Source organism: Boleophthalmus pectinirostris, unplaced genomic scaffold (genome assembly GCF_026225935.1).
Source record: "Boleophthalmus pectinirostris isolate CB_2022bp ecotype Guang Dong unplaced genomic scaffold, ASM2622593v1 HiC_scaffold_17, whole genome shotgun sequence".
Classification (NCBI taxonomy): Eukaryota; Metazoa; Chordata; class Actinopteri; order Gobiiformes; family Gobiidae; genus Boleophthalmus; species Boleophthalmus pectinirostris.
The window spans coordinates 35,304,681-35,322,431 of NW_026571115.1; the positions used below are offsets into that span (position 1 = coordinate 35,304,681).

Genomic DNA, 17,751 nt, shown 5'->3' on the forward strand with positions numbered 1-17,751 from the left:
AAGAGTCGAGTTACTGCACAAGTTTGTGCAAATATAAACTCACATCACCAAAAAAAAAAAAAGGAAATATATATGTATGTATGTATTTTATTTGTTTACTTTACAGATGTTTCGTAGCCATCAAATAATATTTCAAATAAATACTACTACTACTACTACTACTACTACTACTACTACTACTACTAGTGTTTCTACTGCTACGACTACTATTACTACTACTACAGCTTCTACTAGTACTATTATTACTGCTACTACTACTACTACTACTGTTTCTTCTACTGCTATTACTACTACTACTGTTTCTACTGCTACTACTACTACTACTACTACTACTACTACTACTACTACTACTACTACTACTACTACTACTACTGTTTCTTCTACTGCTATTACTACTACTACTGTTTCTACTACTGCTATTACTACTACTACTATTTCTACTACAACTACTACTACCTCTATTTGTACTACTGCTACTACAAACTACAACAACAACTAACTACTACTACTACTACTAGCACTACTTCTATTTCTACTACTACTAAACCATCTACTGCTACTATTTATTATTATTATTATTATTATTATTATTATTATTTTGTAGACTTTAAAATTTAATTACTAAAAACAGAAAAGCGTATCTTATTTTATTTTTTTAATTTTATTTTTTTATTTTTTTTACTTAAAGAAATACCAGTTAGAATCCTATTGGTGTTATAGTTTTTTTTTTTTTCAAACAATTCGCCTAAAGCCTAAATTGGATTTTCTCATGTCGTTGTAGCGTCTTATCTTTTTATAAAAAATCACTTTTGTCTTTGCATTTCGCCTTTAAACATCATTTTGGTAACATGACAATTCTACTCCAACCATGACATCCGCCCTAATGCATCAACGCCAGCTCCAAAATACCATCTGATAAATATTACGCATCGCTCCGTAGTTTCATACATAATTTAATAAAAGTATTGTAGCCTTGAGGACTCATCCGCGTCTAAAAGCGTTTGACTGTGGAGTTGTGGCTTGGATCCATTAGAAGACAAAGTGCTAAGAGGCCTCGGCAACATTAACTAAACTAATGAAGCAAAACCACGTAACCTGCGCCAAACCGAGCCCGGGCCTACCACGAGGACGATCAATAGCGCTATTTTAGGAAAGAAAATGCTCAAATTATCTTTAAATATATTTACAATGAAGTATTTTTGGTGATAAACTTGTAAAATCCCACTGTAGTTCATAAAAAACCCAAAAGACGCGTTAAAGTTTGTGCGTAAAAGCTCCCGTAACCAAAAATATGACCTATAAACCAGCTCTGAACATCTGTGCTTCGACTCTCACGACGCAAAATCGACTCTTTAACTTTCCTCCCCGCTAAAATACTCTAAAACATCACGTGATTTCATTCTCCTTGTCCCTTCTTTTTACGCGCAAGAGGAATGCCTTAACCCGATCTCCTCCACTCCGCACGGAACGACCCCGCTGATTTATGATTTGTTGATTCCCGGCTTGGGGGATGCATTACAGCCCGGGTGCCTACTGTTTGCCGTGGGCCCCAACACGCAATCAGCGGCGCATGTTTCACCGGAGCCCGGACAGGAGCCGAGGAGGCACCGCGGCACAAAAGGCTCGCGGAAAGCCCAATGAAAAATTCCACATTCGCGTGTAAAACGATACGGGTGAACACGCATGGTTCTCTCTCTTTCTTTCTCTCTTTCTTTCTTTCTCTCTCCCCGGGAGGTTTGGCCTTGGATGTGCCCAGGAATGAGTTTGCATTGCCGGTGCGGGCTGTTGAGTGTCGCCAGCGGAAGCCGACAGTTTGGAATGGAGATCAGATATTCCACAATGGGGCAGGGGCTCGACATGGGGCCAAGAGGAAGCCATGTTCTCAGACTGGCTGCGCTGCAAAAATCATCTGCGCTCAGGCCCCGGACCGTGTGGACTCAGAAACATAATCTGGTTTTAGAAAGGCGATTGTGCTTGGACTTCATTCAGTACAGCCTATTCGGTTTCGTTTTCTTGCAGATAAACGTAATGCTACACTGTGGAACATCGCCATGGAGACAAGCAGGTGGCGAATCTCCTAGTAGAAAAAGTTTATGAATATTGTTTTGGAAAGATTCACTTATAACGTTGGATTGCATTCAATAAGCGATTTAGTTTCGCGTTCCAAACGTTTTAGAAATGTGGAATGTGCGGCCTGTTGATGAAATATTCAGGATTAAAGGTCCACTATGTAACTTTTCTGGTCAGGGGTAGTGATTTTTTGGCCATTTTTGAGCCGATTTTTTCACTCGTGCGACTGTTTTTGGGATCGGGCCACGTTTTGGTTTAGGGTCTGTTTGCACGAGAACGTTTGCGGGTAAAAAAAATATCAAAATATTTTATCAGAAGTGCCTTTCGTTTAGACGATCACGGCGTTTTTGGGGCTTAAAAACGCAAAAATCTGAAACCACCCTCCAGCGTGGCTTGTCGTTAGTGTAAAACTTTAAAACACTTTTGCAACGTTACGATAAAAACAGCATGGGGGCCGTTTGTTTACCGTTGGGTGGACAATAATTAACACATACAACTAATACTCTTGTTGTGTTTACTGGGCCGACGGGTAAAAACGACATTCGCCATCGGCTGCTTCGACCAACATGAAGAGTCTGAAACCAGCCTCCAGAGTGGAAAAGTTGATCACGTTTCGACGTAGCGTTTTCGTCTACGCTGCCCAAGATGCAAAACTCTGGTCAGATTTGCTCAGGTCGCGTACACTTTTACGTAAAATACATACAGGACGCAGAAACAAACATGTCGAATTCCACACACTTTTGCGTCACTGTTTTCCTCCCGAAAACCTCGTCTAAACGCGGAATAAAAAGTGAAGACGCGACACCACTTTTCCGTCTTCTGTCATCACATAAACATAACCTTAATCGTGTAGTAAACTTTGGTAACGAGAACCGATTAATCCCTCACGATCAGCTCCCGATCGGTAATCGCAGGTCGCAAGAAAATCCAGCCTGTTTAAATCCAGTCGAGTCCAGTGAGTTTCACTCTGTTGAAGTCGTTCGTTCAGTTTGAGAACATGAATCGTGACCTGTGAACTTTTAAACCCTGAGATTTGGTCGAACAGTTTGAGCTGGAGCTGAGTGAAAACAACGAAAATAATATCTCAAATAAATAAATAGATAACTACTACTACTACTACTACTACTACATCTACTGCTATTACTACTACTACCACTATTACAACTAATATTTCTACTGCTACTACTACTATTACTACTACTACAGCTTCTGCTACGACTATTATTACTGCTACTACTACTACTACTACTACTTCTATTTCTATTACTACTACTACTATTTTGACCACTACTACTACTACTACCTCTATAACTTCTATAACTACTACAACTACTACTTCTACTGCTATTACTACTACCACTATTACAACTAATATTTCTACTGCTACTACTACTATTACTACTACTACAGCTTCTGCTACTACTATTATTACTGCTACTACTGCTACTACTACTTCTATTTCTATTACTACTACTACTACTATTTTGACTACTACTACTACTACTTCTACTGCTACTACTTCTACTGCTACTACTACTACTGCTACTACTACTACTACTACTTCTACTGCTACTACTTCACTACTACTTCTACTGCTACTACTTCAACTGCTACTACTTCTGCTGCTACTACTACTACTACTATTATTACTACTACTACTACTAGTATATCTATTACTACTACTACTATTTTGACTACTTCTACTACTTCTACTGCTACTACTACTACTACTACTTCTATTTCTGTTACTACTACTACTATTTTGACTACTACTACTACTACTACCTCTATAACTTCTATAACTACTACAACTACTACTTCTACTGCTACTACTGCTACTACTATTTCTATTACTACTACTACTATTTTGACTACTTCTACTACTTCTACTGCTACTACTACTACTACTACTACTTCTATTTCTGTTACTACTACTACTATTTTGACTACTACTACTACTCCTCCTACTGCTACTACTACTACTATAACTATTAATACTGCTACTACTATTACTACTAACACTACTTCTATTTCTACTACTACTAATATTACTACGACTACTTCTACTACTACTACTTCTACTGCTACTACTACTACTTCTACTACTACAACTATTATTACTGCTACTACTATTACTACTAATACTACTTCTTTGTACTACTACTAGTATGACTACGACTACTACTACTACTACTACTACTATTTTTACTACTACTACTACTATTTCTACTGCTACTACTACTATTATTACTGCTACTTCTACTACTGCTATGGCTACTACTACAATTACTACAACTACTACTATTTTTACTACTACTACTACTACTGCTATTATTATTACTACTGTTTCTACTGCTACTACTTCTACTTCTATTTATTTATTTGAGTGAAACCATCGAAAATATCGCACTGTGGACGTCCGGCATTGGCCACTCGCTTGTTTCCGTGGCGATGCTTTCCCGATGATGTTCCAAAGTACGACATTAAACATACCCACTTTGTAGTTTTTGAATTACACGTGTTTTCATTACAACAAAACTACAAATCTGGACTCACCGCTCCACAGATCGGACCTGTAACTTGTCTTCATGGAGATATGTTTAATGCCATATTGTGGAACATTCCAAGGCAAAGCAATGACATATCCATGAAGAAAAAAGCAAAAAATCAGCTGACTCTCCACTGGGAAAAGTTGCATAGTGCAGCTTTAATCAATCTTTTCTCCATAGGGATGTTATTGCTTTAATGTCATTATACAAGCGGGCCAAGTTACAGGTCAGATCTGTGGAGAGGCGACCCCGTTCACAATCGCAAGAGGCATAGACGAGCGAGTTATAGGCTTATGTAGAATTTGTCGTTAAGCTTTTTTTTTTAAGAGACGGTTTGTTTGTGTTACAGTAACCGAAATATCGTGATATCGTATCGTCAAAACTCTAAAAAATAATATCGTGGGGTGTCACAATATATCGAATCACAAGTTCCTTCGCTTAAATGCATTGTTTTACAGCTACAGTAGCTAAAAAATATCAGGAACTACATTTCCCATGATTCATTTCAGCGCAGACAACATGAAGAAATATGTTTTTTACTCGAATTCTTGGGATTTTGACGTAAATAATTCACACCAAAACCTTATCAGGGTATTTTAAAAGCAAAAAAATCGCAATAAATATCGTACCGAGAGATTTGGAAATCGTTACATCTCTAGTTGCTGTGAGTATAATGTTCCAGAGTGCGGCATTAAACCTACAGCGTCTATCTTATCGTATTAAATTCCGTGTTGTTGTTTTTTTTTTTTCAGCGAGCGGGATCATCTCTCCGCATCTGACCTGTAACTCGGTCTAGCGGCGTCACATTCTCGCCTTCGTGGAAATATAAATATATACGTATAAAGCTGTACTGCGGAACATTCCAAGCCAAAGCGACGACATCTCCATGGAAACAAACGAGTAGCCTGAGCCTCCTCTTGAAAAAAGTTTAAATTTGTGAATTGTACCCGCAAACGTCAGGCCCTGTTCGAGTCACATTCAATGCAAACCCAACACTAAACCATGTGACTTTTTTAGCTTAAAATGTTACGCAATATGGCATTAAAACATCTATGACATGAGGAGGCCAAGTTACAGATCAGATCTCCGGAGAGGCTGTCCTACTCAGAGCTAGAACGCATGTATTTACAAGTTAAGATGACTTGGATTAAGAAAGTTTTATCATGATTTGGGCGGCGGAGTGAGACGTTTTGTGCTTAAAATATGAAAATACATCTTGTTGCAATAAAAAAATAACAACTTTTTGCACTTAAATTAAGAAAATCGCACTTGTTACATTCATAAATTTACTTCACGTCAACTTGAATCGACTCAGGGTTTGTTTACGCGAGAACGTTTGTGGGTAAAAACCACTAAATATTTTATCAGAAGTGACTTTCGTTTAAACGGTGACGGAGTTTTTGGGGCTTAAAAACGCAAAAATCTGAAACCATCCTCCAGAGTTTCTTGTCGTTAGTGTAAAACTTTAAAAGACTTTTGCAACATTACACTACAAACAGCATCGGGGCCGTTTGTTTACTGTTGGGTGGACAATAAACAACAAATATAAATAATACTCTTGTTGCGTTTACTGGGCCGATGGGTAAAAACGACATTTGCCATCGGCTCCTTCGACCATCACGAAGAGTCTGCTTACACGAGAACTCTTTCAGGTAAAAAAAATATTGTATTGGAAGTGCCTTTCGTTTAGACGGTGACGGCATTTATGTGGCTTAAATACGCAAAAATCTAAAACCACCCTCCAGAGTGGAAAAGTTGAATACGCTGTAGTGTTTCCGTCTACGCTGACCAAGATGCAAAACTCTGGTCAGATGTGCTCAGGTCGCGTATGTGTTTACTCAGAAACAAACATGTTGAATGGCATGCATGCCCAGTCAAATCTGACACGCTTTTGCATCACCGTATGCACGCAGATTTCCTCCCAACAGCACTTGTCTAAATGTGGAATAAAAAGTGAAAATCTGACGCTACTTTTGCATCTTCTGTTCAGACCCTCATTGAATAAACGCAGCCTTAATCGTGTAGTAAACTTTGGCAACGAGAACCGAGTAATACATCAGGAATATCAAACCTGTTTGAATCCAGTCGCCTCTCGTGAGGGTTTCGCTCTGTTGAAGTCGTCCGTATAGTTTGAGGACATGAATCGTGAGCTGTGAACGTTTAAACCCTGTGATTCGGTCGTACAGTTTGAGCTGAGGCTGAGTGAAACCATCGAAAATATCGCACAGTGTACGTCCCGCATTGGCCTCTTCCTCGTCTCCGTGGCGACGCTTTCCCAATGATGTTCCAAAGTATGACATAAAACATACACACTTTGTAGTTATTGAATTACATGTGTTTTCATTACTAAAAATCTGGACTCTCCTCTCCACAAATCAAACCAGTAACTTAATGTAGTGGCGTCACTTGCTTGTCTTCATGGAGATTTGTTTTAATGCCATATTGTGGAACATCGTTTTTGGGGCTTAAAAACTCAAAAATCTGAAACCAGCCTCCAGAGTGGAGAAGTTGAATACACTCCACCGCAGTGTTTCCATCTACGCTGCCCAAGACGCAAAACTCTGGTCAGATCTGCTCAGGTCATGTACACATTTACGTCACATACAAACAGAACACAGAAACCTGGCATATAAACACTGTCGAATTCCACACACTTTTGCATCACCGTATGCACACAGATTTCCTCCTGAAAATGCTTGTTTTAACGCGAAATAAAAAATAAAGACGCGATGCCACTTTTTTTGTCTTCTGTTCAGACCCTCATCATATAAATGTAGCCTCAAATAAAGTAAAATGTTCTTACCGTATTTTCTGGACTATAAGGCGCACTGTGATAGAATGGTCTATTTTCGAACGTTTTTCACAAATAAACCGAGTGGGACTTTAAAGGAAACACAACAGTGTGATGGGTGAGTGGTTTTGTTTGTTTGTTCGTTCACGGTGACTCTGGGCTTTGTTCAGTTGTGGCGTGTAGGGAGGGTGCTGTCTGGGACCAACGGATTGTCGGCGTGTTCGCAGTGACTCAGTTGTTCAGTTGCGTCTAGAAGCGGCACATTGCGCTTTTTCAGTTCGTTCCTCCGTTCCGTTCCTCGTCGGCGTGGAGTGATGACTGTGGTTGCGGGTGTTTTTCCCAGCGCGGTCGCCATCTGCTTCATGCATGTTTGCGTGTTCTGCGCGTCGTTTTTTGATGGAGCTGGAGGCTTATGGTGCGGAAAATACGGTAATTTAAGTCATTTTAACTCACGTAGACATTGTTTTTTCCAGTAAACTCCAGAACTGTGAAATGTACCAAACAAAATGAAGCAAAAACATCTCCACGTACCTCCCACCAGAAAAGTGACGTTGTGCTCTTTGAGCTTCCAAGGAGAATTATCCGAACATTTGTTAAGAAACGAGAGAAACCTATTTTTATAAAACGCAGCTTATCGCCTCGTTTTCGCCGTCGACAGTATTTACGTTATCGTAACATGCTGTGTTTTCCAGTTGTGTCTAGAAGCGGCACATTGCGCTCGCTTTTCCGGTTCGTTACTCCCTTTTTTCCCCGTGGATTTCTGACCAGTAAACTCCAAAACTGTGAAATGCACCAAGCGAAACAAAAACACCTCCATGGACCCCTGACCAGAAAAGTGACGTCGTGCTCTTTGAGTTTCCAACAAGAATTATCTGAACATTTGTTAAGAAACGTCGGCGCGAAACCTATTTTTACGAGACGCAGCTTATCGCCTCGTTTTCGCCGTCGACGGTATTTACATTCTCGTAACACGCCGCGTTTTCCTATTGTGTCTAGAAGCGGCACGTTGCACTCGCTTTTTTCGGTTCGTTCCTCCGTTCCGTTCCTTGTCGGCGTGGAGCGATGATGGTTTTTTGATGGCGTTGGAGGCTTATGGTGTGAAAAATGCGGTAATTTAAGTCATTTTAACTCGCGTAGACATTGTTTTTTCCAGTGAATTTCTGACCAATAATCTCCAAAACTGAGAAATGTACCGAGCGAAGCGAAACAAACACATCTCCATGGACCCCCCACCAGAAAAGTGACGTCGTGCACTTTAAGCTTCCAACGAGAATTATCCGTATGCTTGTTAAGAAACCTCGGCGCGAAACCTATTTTTACGAGACGCAGCTTATCACCTCGTTTTCGACGTCGACGGTATTTACGTTCTCGTAACACGCCGCGTTTTCCAGTCGTGTCTAGAAGTGGCACGTTGCGCTCGCTTTTTCGATTCGTCCCTCCGTTCCGTTCCTCGTCGGCGTGGAGTGATGATGTTTTTTTTCCCATGGATTTCTGACCATTAAACTCCAAAACTGTGAAACGCACCGAGCAAAGCAAAACAAAAACACATCCACGGACCCCCCACCAGAAAAGTGACGTCGTGCATTTTAAGCTTCCAAAGAGAATTAACGGTACGTTTGTTAAGAAAGGTCATTGCGAAACCTATTTTTACGAGATACAGCTTATCACCTCGACAGTATTTACATTCTCGTAACACACCGCGTTTTCCAGTTGTGTCTAGAAGAGGCACATTGCGCTCACTTTTTCCTCCGTTCCATTCCTCGTCAGCGTGGAGTGATGATGTTTTTTTTCCCGTGTATTTCTGACCATTAAGCTCCAGAACTGTGAAACGTACCGAGCGAAGCGAAGCTAAAACACCTCCATGGACCAACCACCAGAAAAGTGACATCGTGCACTTTAAGTTTCCAACGAGAATTATCCGTACGTTTGTTAAGAAACGTCGGCGCGAAACCTATTTTTACGAGACGCAGCTTATCGCCTCGTTTTCGACGTCGACAGTATTTATATTCTCGTAACACGCCGCGTTTTCCAGTCGTGTCTAAAAGCGGCACATTGCACTCGCTTTTTCGGTCCGTTCCCCGTTGGCGTGCAGTGATGATGTTTTTTTTCCCGTGAATTTCTGACCAGTAAACTCCAAAACTGTGAAACGTACCGAGCGAAGCGAAGCAAAATCACCTCCATGGACCCCCCACCAGAAAAGTGACGATGTGCACTTTAAGCTTCCAAAGAGAATTATCCGAACATTTGTTAAGAAACGTCGGCGCGAAACCTATTTTTACGAGACGCAGCTTATCGCCTCGTTTTTGCCGTCGACGGTATTTACATTCTCGTAACACCCCGCTTTTTCCGCCCACGCCCCGACGTCTGCAGATTAAAAGGTCGCATTACTTTATTTTCTGATCCCCGTTCTAATTTCGTTTCCCCGTCCCAAACACGAAACGCTCCGTCGCACCTCGTGATGTCGTGCGGTCACGGGAACGCCGCCCCGCTCTGTGTTTAACGCCTTCATACGTCTTCGTCGGAATCGTTTGGGTAATTTCAGCCCCGGACTCGCCGATTTCTTGTAAACTAAAAGCTAAAGAGCGGCTCTTAACTCGAAAACTACCACTTTGTGACATCACGAGGTGCGGCGGAGCGTTTTGAGCTTTACACACGCGGACAGATTTATAATAAAGCGTTACTCAAACATGTGTGAATGAAACAAAACACAGTGCGGCTTAATTTGGCGTAATGTAAGACCTTAAAAAACCCGCCATATATCAAATCTTGTATTTAGACTTTTCGCCAAAACTACTGTAACTACGACGAGATGGATTTTGTGATTTTGGCAGGGCCGGTTTGGACAGGCGCAGACAGGCGGTGGCAGTGACCCAGTTGGCAGGGCCTTCTCAAAGCGCTCCCTTGTTAAAAATAGATTTCCACCATGAGACGGAGCAGAGGGGCTGACCCAGAGCTCGTTTATTTCCCGGGCATTTCTATCGGGGACTTATGGCTGTTTCGTTTGGCGCTGGGACGGGCCAAAAACACGGACTGAAAGTATTGCCCCGTGCGCCAGATGCCCTCCCGAGGAACACCGTGGAACGTTCGGGAGGTGGAATGTCAACAGTTAAAAAGTTAAAACTAAACAAAACAATATCTAGATAAGTTAAAATGACTTAAATTAAAAACATTTGACTTTCATTTGAGTAGATTCAACTTGCCAAAGGAATAAGTGTGTTTTTCTTCAAGCAACATTTGATTTTGTTTCTTATTTAAGTGCAAAAAGTTGTTGTTTTTCTTATTTTCAGTGCAGCAAGATGTATTTTCATATATTAAGTACAAAAAGTTGTAGTTTTTCTTTAATTTAAGTTGTTTTTCTTATTTTAAGTACAAAAAGTTGTTGGGTTTTTTATTTTCAGTGCAAAAAGTTGTGTTTTTTCTTATTTTTAGTGCAAAAAGTTGTTATTTTTCCATATTTTAAGTTCAAACAGTTGTTAGGTTTTTTATTTTATGTAGATAAGTTAAAATGACAAATTAAAAACATTTGACTTTCATTTGAGTAGATTCAACTTGCCAAAGGAATAAGTGTGTTTTCTTCAAGCAACATTTGATTTTGTTTCTTATTTTTAGTGCAAAAACTTGTTGTTATTTTTCTTTATTTTAAGTTCAAATAGTTGTTGGTTTTTTTTATTTTCTGTGCAAAAAGTTGTTGTTTTTTCTTATTTTAAGTGCCAAAAGTTGTGTTTTTTTTCTTATTTTAAGTGCAAAAAGTTGTTATTTTTCTTTATTTTAAGTGCAGCAAGATGTATTTTCATATTTTAACTATGAAAAGTTGTTGGTTTTCTTTAAATTACGTGCAAAAAGTTGGTATTTTTTTCTTATTTTAAGTGTATCAAGATGTATTTTCATGTTTTAAGTCCAAAAAGTCTTATTCCACTGGCAGATCATTTTACCCGTCAAGTGAAATTTACTCAAATCATGATCAAACTTTCTTAATTCACGTCGTCTTAACTCGACTAGATTTTGTTCTTTGCCGTGCGGAACATTCTCCACGGAGACAGATACAGTTTATTTCACACTGTGGGATTTTACAAAGGAACAACATTTCCATGGAAACACGCGGGAGGAGGCGTCCAGGCAAAAAAAAACCAAAAACACTCAGGTTTGTGGAGATGCAGAGTGTGGAGTCTAGAACATCAAGACACACAGTTTAATCTGTTTATACCACGATCCGAACTACAAAAAACAAAATCTAGTCAAGTTAAGATGAAGTGAATTAAGAAAGTTTGATTATGATTTGAATAAATTTAATTTGACGAGTAAAATGATCTGCAAGTGGAACAAGACTTTTGTACTTAACATATGAAAATACATCTTGCTGCACTTAAAATAAGAAACAAAATCAAATGTTGCTTGAATTAAGACAAACACACTTATTCCATATGAGCAAACGTTGGTTTTGTTTACATCCGGTTTTCACACGTGCTCAGTGGCTGGTCGGCAAAAAGTCAGTGAGGTCGCTCGTTTGTGTCGACAGTTGCGTTGCGTTTGTCTGTCAGGAGAAAACTCGTCTTATTTTGAAGAAGGTTTTACATTTTATTGTTTGGACACGACTTCATCGTCTTACTCAAAGTCACTGAATGTTGAGGATCAAAAATGTTACTTTGAAAAGTTAAAACTCACCGAGAACTGTTGACGATGTTGATGCTGACCTTCCAAAATTGCTGGTGACATTGTGTTTTCTCGTGTTGTTAGTTAATTTTACTTGTCGAGTCGAAACTGCTCAAATAAAGTTTAATGTCCTTAATTTAAACTTACGTAAATATCATGTTTTTTCTAGTCCACCAACTGAAAATATTTCTCTTTTAAATCTGAGAACCTTTTGTCCGTCCATGGATGTTCAAAGGTTAGTTTTCGTTGAAGTTAGTCCCTCCTAACTGCGGTTCATTTGTTTACCTGTTGCTATGGTGATGCTCACGGCGTAGTGATACAGAACAGTGAGTAACTGTTGCCGGGACTACCTGTTAGTTATTCAAAAACGACCTATTTTTAGATCATAAACTTTTTCTCAGCTCAAAATCCTTCAGTTGTAGAAAAGGCACTACTGCACATGCTCAGTCGGCCCAGAACCACCGGAAGTATCACCGGGCAACCAGTCAGTCAATCAAACTTTATTTATAGAGCGCTTTTCATACAAAACAATGCATCACAAAACGCTTTACAGTGATTAAAAACAATCCCACATTTCCTAAGCTAAACAAATGGGTCTTGAATTTACGATTTGTGACATAATTATCTTACTTACTCACTATCTGGAATCTGACATAACTATCTTTTTTTTTTACAACTAACTGTCTGGAACCCGTACACGAAGACAAATATAAACCCCTCCACAACATCAGCGCATATGACAAAAACACAAACCAGATATAATCGACAAGACTAAAGCAGCCGAGGAGGAGAGGGAACTGGAGTCGACCCCAAAAATACAGACAGGCAGCCTCTCGATCCTGCAGCCAGGGGGCGCCGGATACAACAGACCAAGTTTGAGTTGAGCTTGAATTTTTTGAAACCCCAGGACTTGCGTAAAAGTGAAAAGAGCCAGTCGGTCGAGCGTTTGTCCACTGAGCGGTTCGAATTCTGCTCTTGACATTAAAAACATCGTTGGCTGAGCAATCAGATTCCTCTGAACCACGAGATGAATGCTGTCGTTGTGTCCTTGGGCAAGACACTTCACCCACCTCGTCACCTAGAGTCTGCCTACACTGGTGTGTGAATGTGTGAGTGTGAAAATGTGTGTGGGTCCTCGTTTTAAATCGCTCTGAGTGCCTTGAAAGTGGAAAAGCGCTGTATAAAAATGTGTCCGTTTACCAAAAATATGCAAAAATATCAAAATATCGATACCGTTTAATGTGATGATACAGTATCGATATCGTGAGCTGCTGTATCGATACATAACCAAGAGTATTTTTTGGTTTATTTGACTAAATAATTTTGTTACAGCTACAGTTTTGTTGCTTTTTTAGTGGAAGGAAACTCGTTTATGCGACACATTTGACATTTTCACTGTTTTGATGATTAAAATGTTTGTGTTTCATATGAACTTTGCACAAGAAGAAGTGGTTTAACAAAGACTTTTAGTATCACAGCCATGATTTAGACTTTATTTTTTATTGAACCGTATCGAATCAATTTGAAATATATCTCTGTATCGAGGTATGTATCGTATCAGAAACTTCTTAATGAAACTGAGCCATAATATTTTGGAACATTCTGTCAAAGCAACTAGTCATTCTGGCGCCACCTAGTGCATCTGCTCAGTTTCATTTCTCTCCAGCAACTAGGTCAGGAATCAGAATACACGAGACGGTTTGCAAGAAGAAGAAGAAGTGCGAGTCCGATCAGCGAAGAGACAGACATTCTGTGTTGGCAACGATTCTCGAGATCGAGGATTTGGCAAAATATCTGCGGAAATTTCTTGCGTATTTTCCACCAGCTTCATAAATCTGCTCCTGCCTCAGCTCGATTTCATTTCTCTCCAGCGATTAGGTCAGGAAGCGGAACACACTAGACGGTTTGACGGTTTTTAAAGCCAGAACGAAGAGAATGTTTGGTGAATTTTATCAAGGGGAAAGACGTTATTGTCCTTCTTCCTACTGGATTTTGGAGGGATTTTGACGTCACGACCAAACAGCAGCGATTGGTTAAATAAAAAAAAAGTACCCGCCTACTGTCGAGCGAACGAATCCTAATGCTGCGAAGTCAAAGAGTTTCTACAAAGTGAAACCGACTGATGAATAACACTACAAAACAATAACATCTCCATGCAAACAAGTAGACAGATTCATCAGCCGGTTTCATTCCGTGGAAACCGTGTGACCTCGCAGCATTAGGATTTGTTCGCTCGACGGTAGATGGGTACTTCTTTAATTTAACAGATCGCTGCTGTGTGGTTGTGACATACATAATGCTCCAAATCTCATACGAACAAGGACAATAACGTCTTTCCTCTTGATAAAATTCGCCAAACATTCTCTTTTTTCCGGCTTTAAATCCTTGATCTTGGGAATCGTCGCCAACACAGAATGTATGACTCTTCGCTGATCAAACTCGCACTTCCGGGGTTTTTGCGAACCGTCTAGTGTATTCTGATTCTTGACCTAGTCGCTGGAGAGAAACGAAACTGAGCAGAAGCACTAGGTGGCGCCAGACTGGCCAGAAGTTACTCAGTGCCGCTTTAAACTCCTTCCAGACACCTTCATCCGACACATTCTTGACACGTCAGCGCTCCCGTCCGTTGGCGTCGCGTTGTCAGTCGCCGTGCTGTTTTTATCCCCTCGGAAACCGCCCCGCCCTTCACCGCCGCCAGCAGAGGGCGCCGCGAAAAAGACTCGATCGCCACGACGGAAAAAAAAAAAAAAAGAAAGACAAACCCGCGCTCGAGAATAGCCAGGAGCGACCGTAATACGTCTCCTTTAAGCTTCAAAACAGTGAGACAACGCGGCCATTCTTCTCCCGAGTCTGGATCTAGTCTCCAGCTGTGAACATCTGCTGTAGAACACACTGCAGACACGAAAACTGTCCACATGAAGAGAGATGTGCGCACCAGCCAGCCGCTCCTCTGCACAAAAATATGTAGCATTCTCACAGAGCGCTGTACTGGGACAAACAAGCAACTGATACAAACCAGGACTCGATCAGGACTGAATTAAGGGTGAAAACGAGGGCTGCGTCAGTTTAGAACAACAAATAAAGTCGAAACAATAACAAGAAAGCCACTAATATACAAATCAGTCTTAAAGAGGACGTATCGTGTGTGCGTCTGTTATATCGTTATAATCCGAGACAACTGTGGATCATTAAGTTAGAAATTGGACGGTTGAAATCACAACATTGATCCAAAACGACGTAATGAAAGAAACAAATCCAAAAACTGACTTCTAGGTTAGGGAACGGCGGTGTGAAGCGGGAGCTGGCGTCGCCGTAAACAAAGCGTCGGAAGGTTGTGGGCGCCTCCGATGGATCGCCGAACGTCACAGTAGAGCAAAGCGCTTTTATTTTTTTTTACATTTGGACTTGTGATGTGCATAAATAGTCGACTAACCACTGAGAATTTCGTCAATCACGTTCATTTTTAATCGACAAACCGAATGTACTGTATTTTTCGGACTATAAGTTGCGCTTTTTTCATGGTTTGGGTGTTTCTTGCGACTTATACTCCGGTGCGACTTATATATTACTTATAATTTTCAGACTGAAGACGCGAGAGGCTCTAGGTTTGTGTGTTAGTGTCTAGTACGACTATTACTCCTGTACCACTGTCACTTCGCTCTACTGCGCATGTCTTCTGTAGAAAAAGTCGCTGTCTTGCGGCAAATAGTGAAATATTCAGCTGAAAACAGTAATCGAGCAGCAGAAAGAAAGTTTGGAGTGAGGGACTGACAAAAAGCAAGAATGGAGAACACGGTTTCACGGTAACTGGTAACCGGGAGGATGCACCATGAAACTTTCCTGGAAGTCACTGGATGGATGGACAAAGCCTGGACTTCAGTGATACCGAAACCATCCTGTCGGGATTCAGATAGACCAGAATAATTCTACCTGGAACTGATGTTGAAACTAACGACAGCGACGCAGAAGAGGAAGCGACGCTCTGTTTACATCATGGATCTATGGTTTATCTCTGGAGGTCGTGCAGAAGTGACACGGATAATGAAGAATTGAATGGATTTAGTGATTTGGAGTGAGATCGTGAGTTTGGTAAACTTATGTTCTGTTGTTTATTCTATAATTATCTGAATAACTGTTCATATGTTACATTAACATATTAACGCCTGTTCAGTCTGTTGTTCTCTGTTCTGTTGTTTTTACTTGAATTTGCCTTTCAAGATAAAATGTCGGTTCCGGGTCTCTGATTTTATAAAATACATTTCCTCAAAAAGTGCGACTTATATATGTTTACTTCTTCTTCATTGTGCATTTTTTGGCTGGAGCGACCTATACTCCGGAGCGACTTATACTCCGGAACGATTTATGGTCCGGAGCGACTTGTACTCCGGAGCGACTTATAGTCCGGAGCGACTTATACTCCGGAGCAACTTATACGCCGGAACGATTTATGGTCCGGAGCGACTTGTACTCCGGAGCGACATATAGTCCGGAGCGATTTATAGTCCGGAGCGACTTGTACTCCGGAGCGATTTATAGTCCGGAGCGACTTATACTCCGGAGCGACATATAGTCCAGAGCGATTTATAGTCCGGAGCGACTTATACTCCGGAGCGACTTATAGTCCGGAGCGACTTATAGTTCGGAGCGACTTATAGTTCGGAGCGACTTATACTCCGGAGCGACTTATACTCCGGAGCGACTTGTACTCCGGAGCGACTTGTACTCCGGAGCGACTTGTACTCCGGAGCGACTTGTACTCCGGAGCGACTTATAGTCCGGAGCAACTTATACTCCAGAGCGACTTATAGTCTGGAAAATACGGTAGGTTGCCGTGCGTAGCGTAGCGTAAGGTAAAGAGACGAGGCTGTGTGTGACTTTTTTTTTTTCATCACAACAGTAGCCAAAATAAATAAAGTGAGTGAAAGGAGCTGTGCTAAACCTGCACACGTCTGATCTCTGAAAACACGAACCATGTCCAACGCAACATACGAATCACACGCACAGAACAGACTCCTCATCATCATCATCCACATCCCTCTGTCACAGAGAGAACACTCATATTTCACTGAGTCGTGTCATTTAGTCCGACAGAAGCTGAACTGCATCAGCGCACAAGAAAAGAGCAGTTTTTTTCGGAGCTTATAGTTTATGCAAATGAGTCATGTGGTTTTAAGTTTAGTTTCTGTAAAACGTAAACAAATGTGTCAAAGCTGCATTAAACACATTATAATCTCAAACTGTAAAATGTGATCTTGTAAAGTTGAGTTTATTTATGTTGATTAGATCATTTTAATGTCAAAACGTTAATGATTAATCAAAAATCAATCGGTAATTCTTCCGACAATCAATTAAGAATATTTAATCGAGTGCCCGACCCTAATTTGGACCAAAATGACGCTGCCCAAGCCTGTGTTTATCACCGATTAAGAAATAAAATCAGGGAAGGAAGAGCTGAAAACAGGTAGATCGACAAAATGAGCGATTAAAGATACGGATCACTCCAAATCCAACTTCGGGATGAGTAAATGGTGAGAGGAAATATCTATAACAACTGGAGGCACTGCTCCGTCTTCCATGAGGCTTTATTAGACTTTAATCTGACGTTTATTTGAACACAGTCTGATCAGAAAGAACCGACTTAACCGGAACTAGAAGTGATGAGCTTTCTCAAATAACATGACAGTCACAAAT

At 40.6% G+C, this 17,751-nt stretch overlaps 1 protein-coding gene across 4 annotated transcripts in view; it reads right to left on the reverse strand.

The window, feature by feature from the left end:
• hoxb3a (homeobox B3a) overlaps positions 1 to 17,751 on the reverse strand; it is a 251,170-nt gene that overhangs the window by 207,112 nt on the left and 26,307 nt on the right. The gene's annotated exons all lie outside the window — the stretch shown is intronic.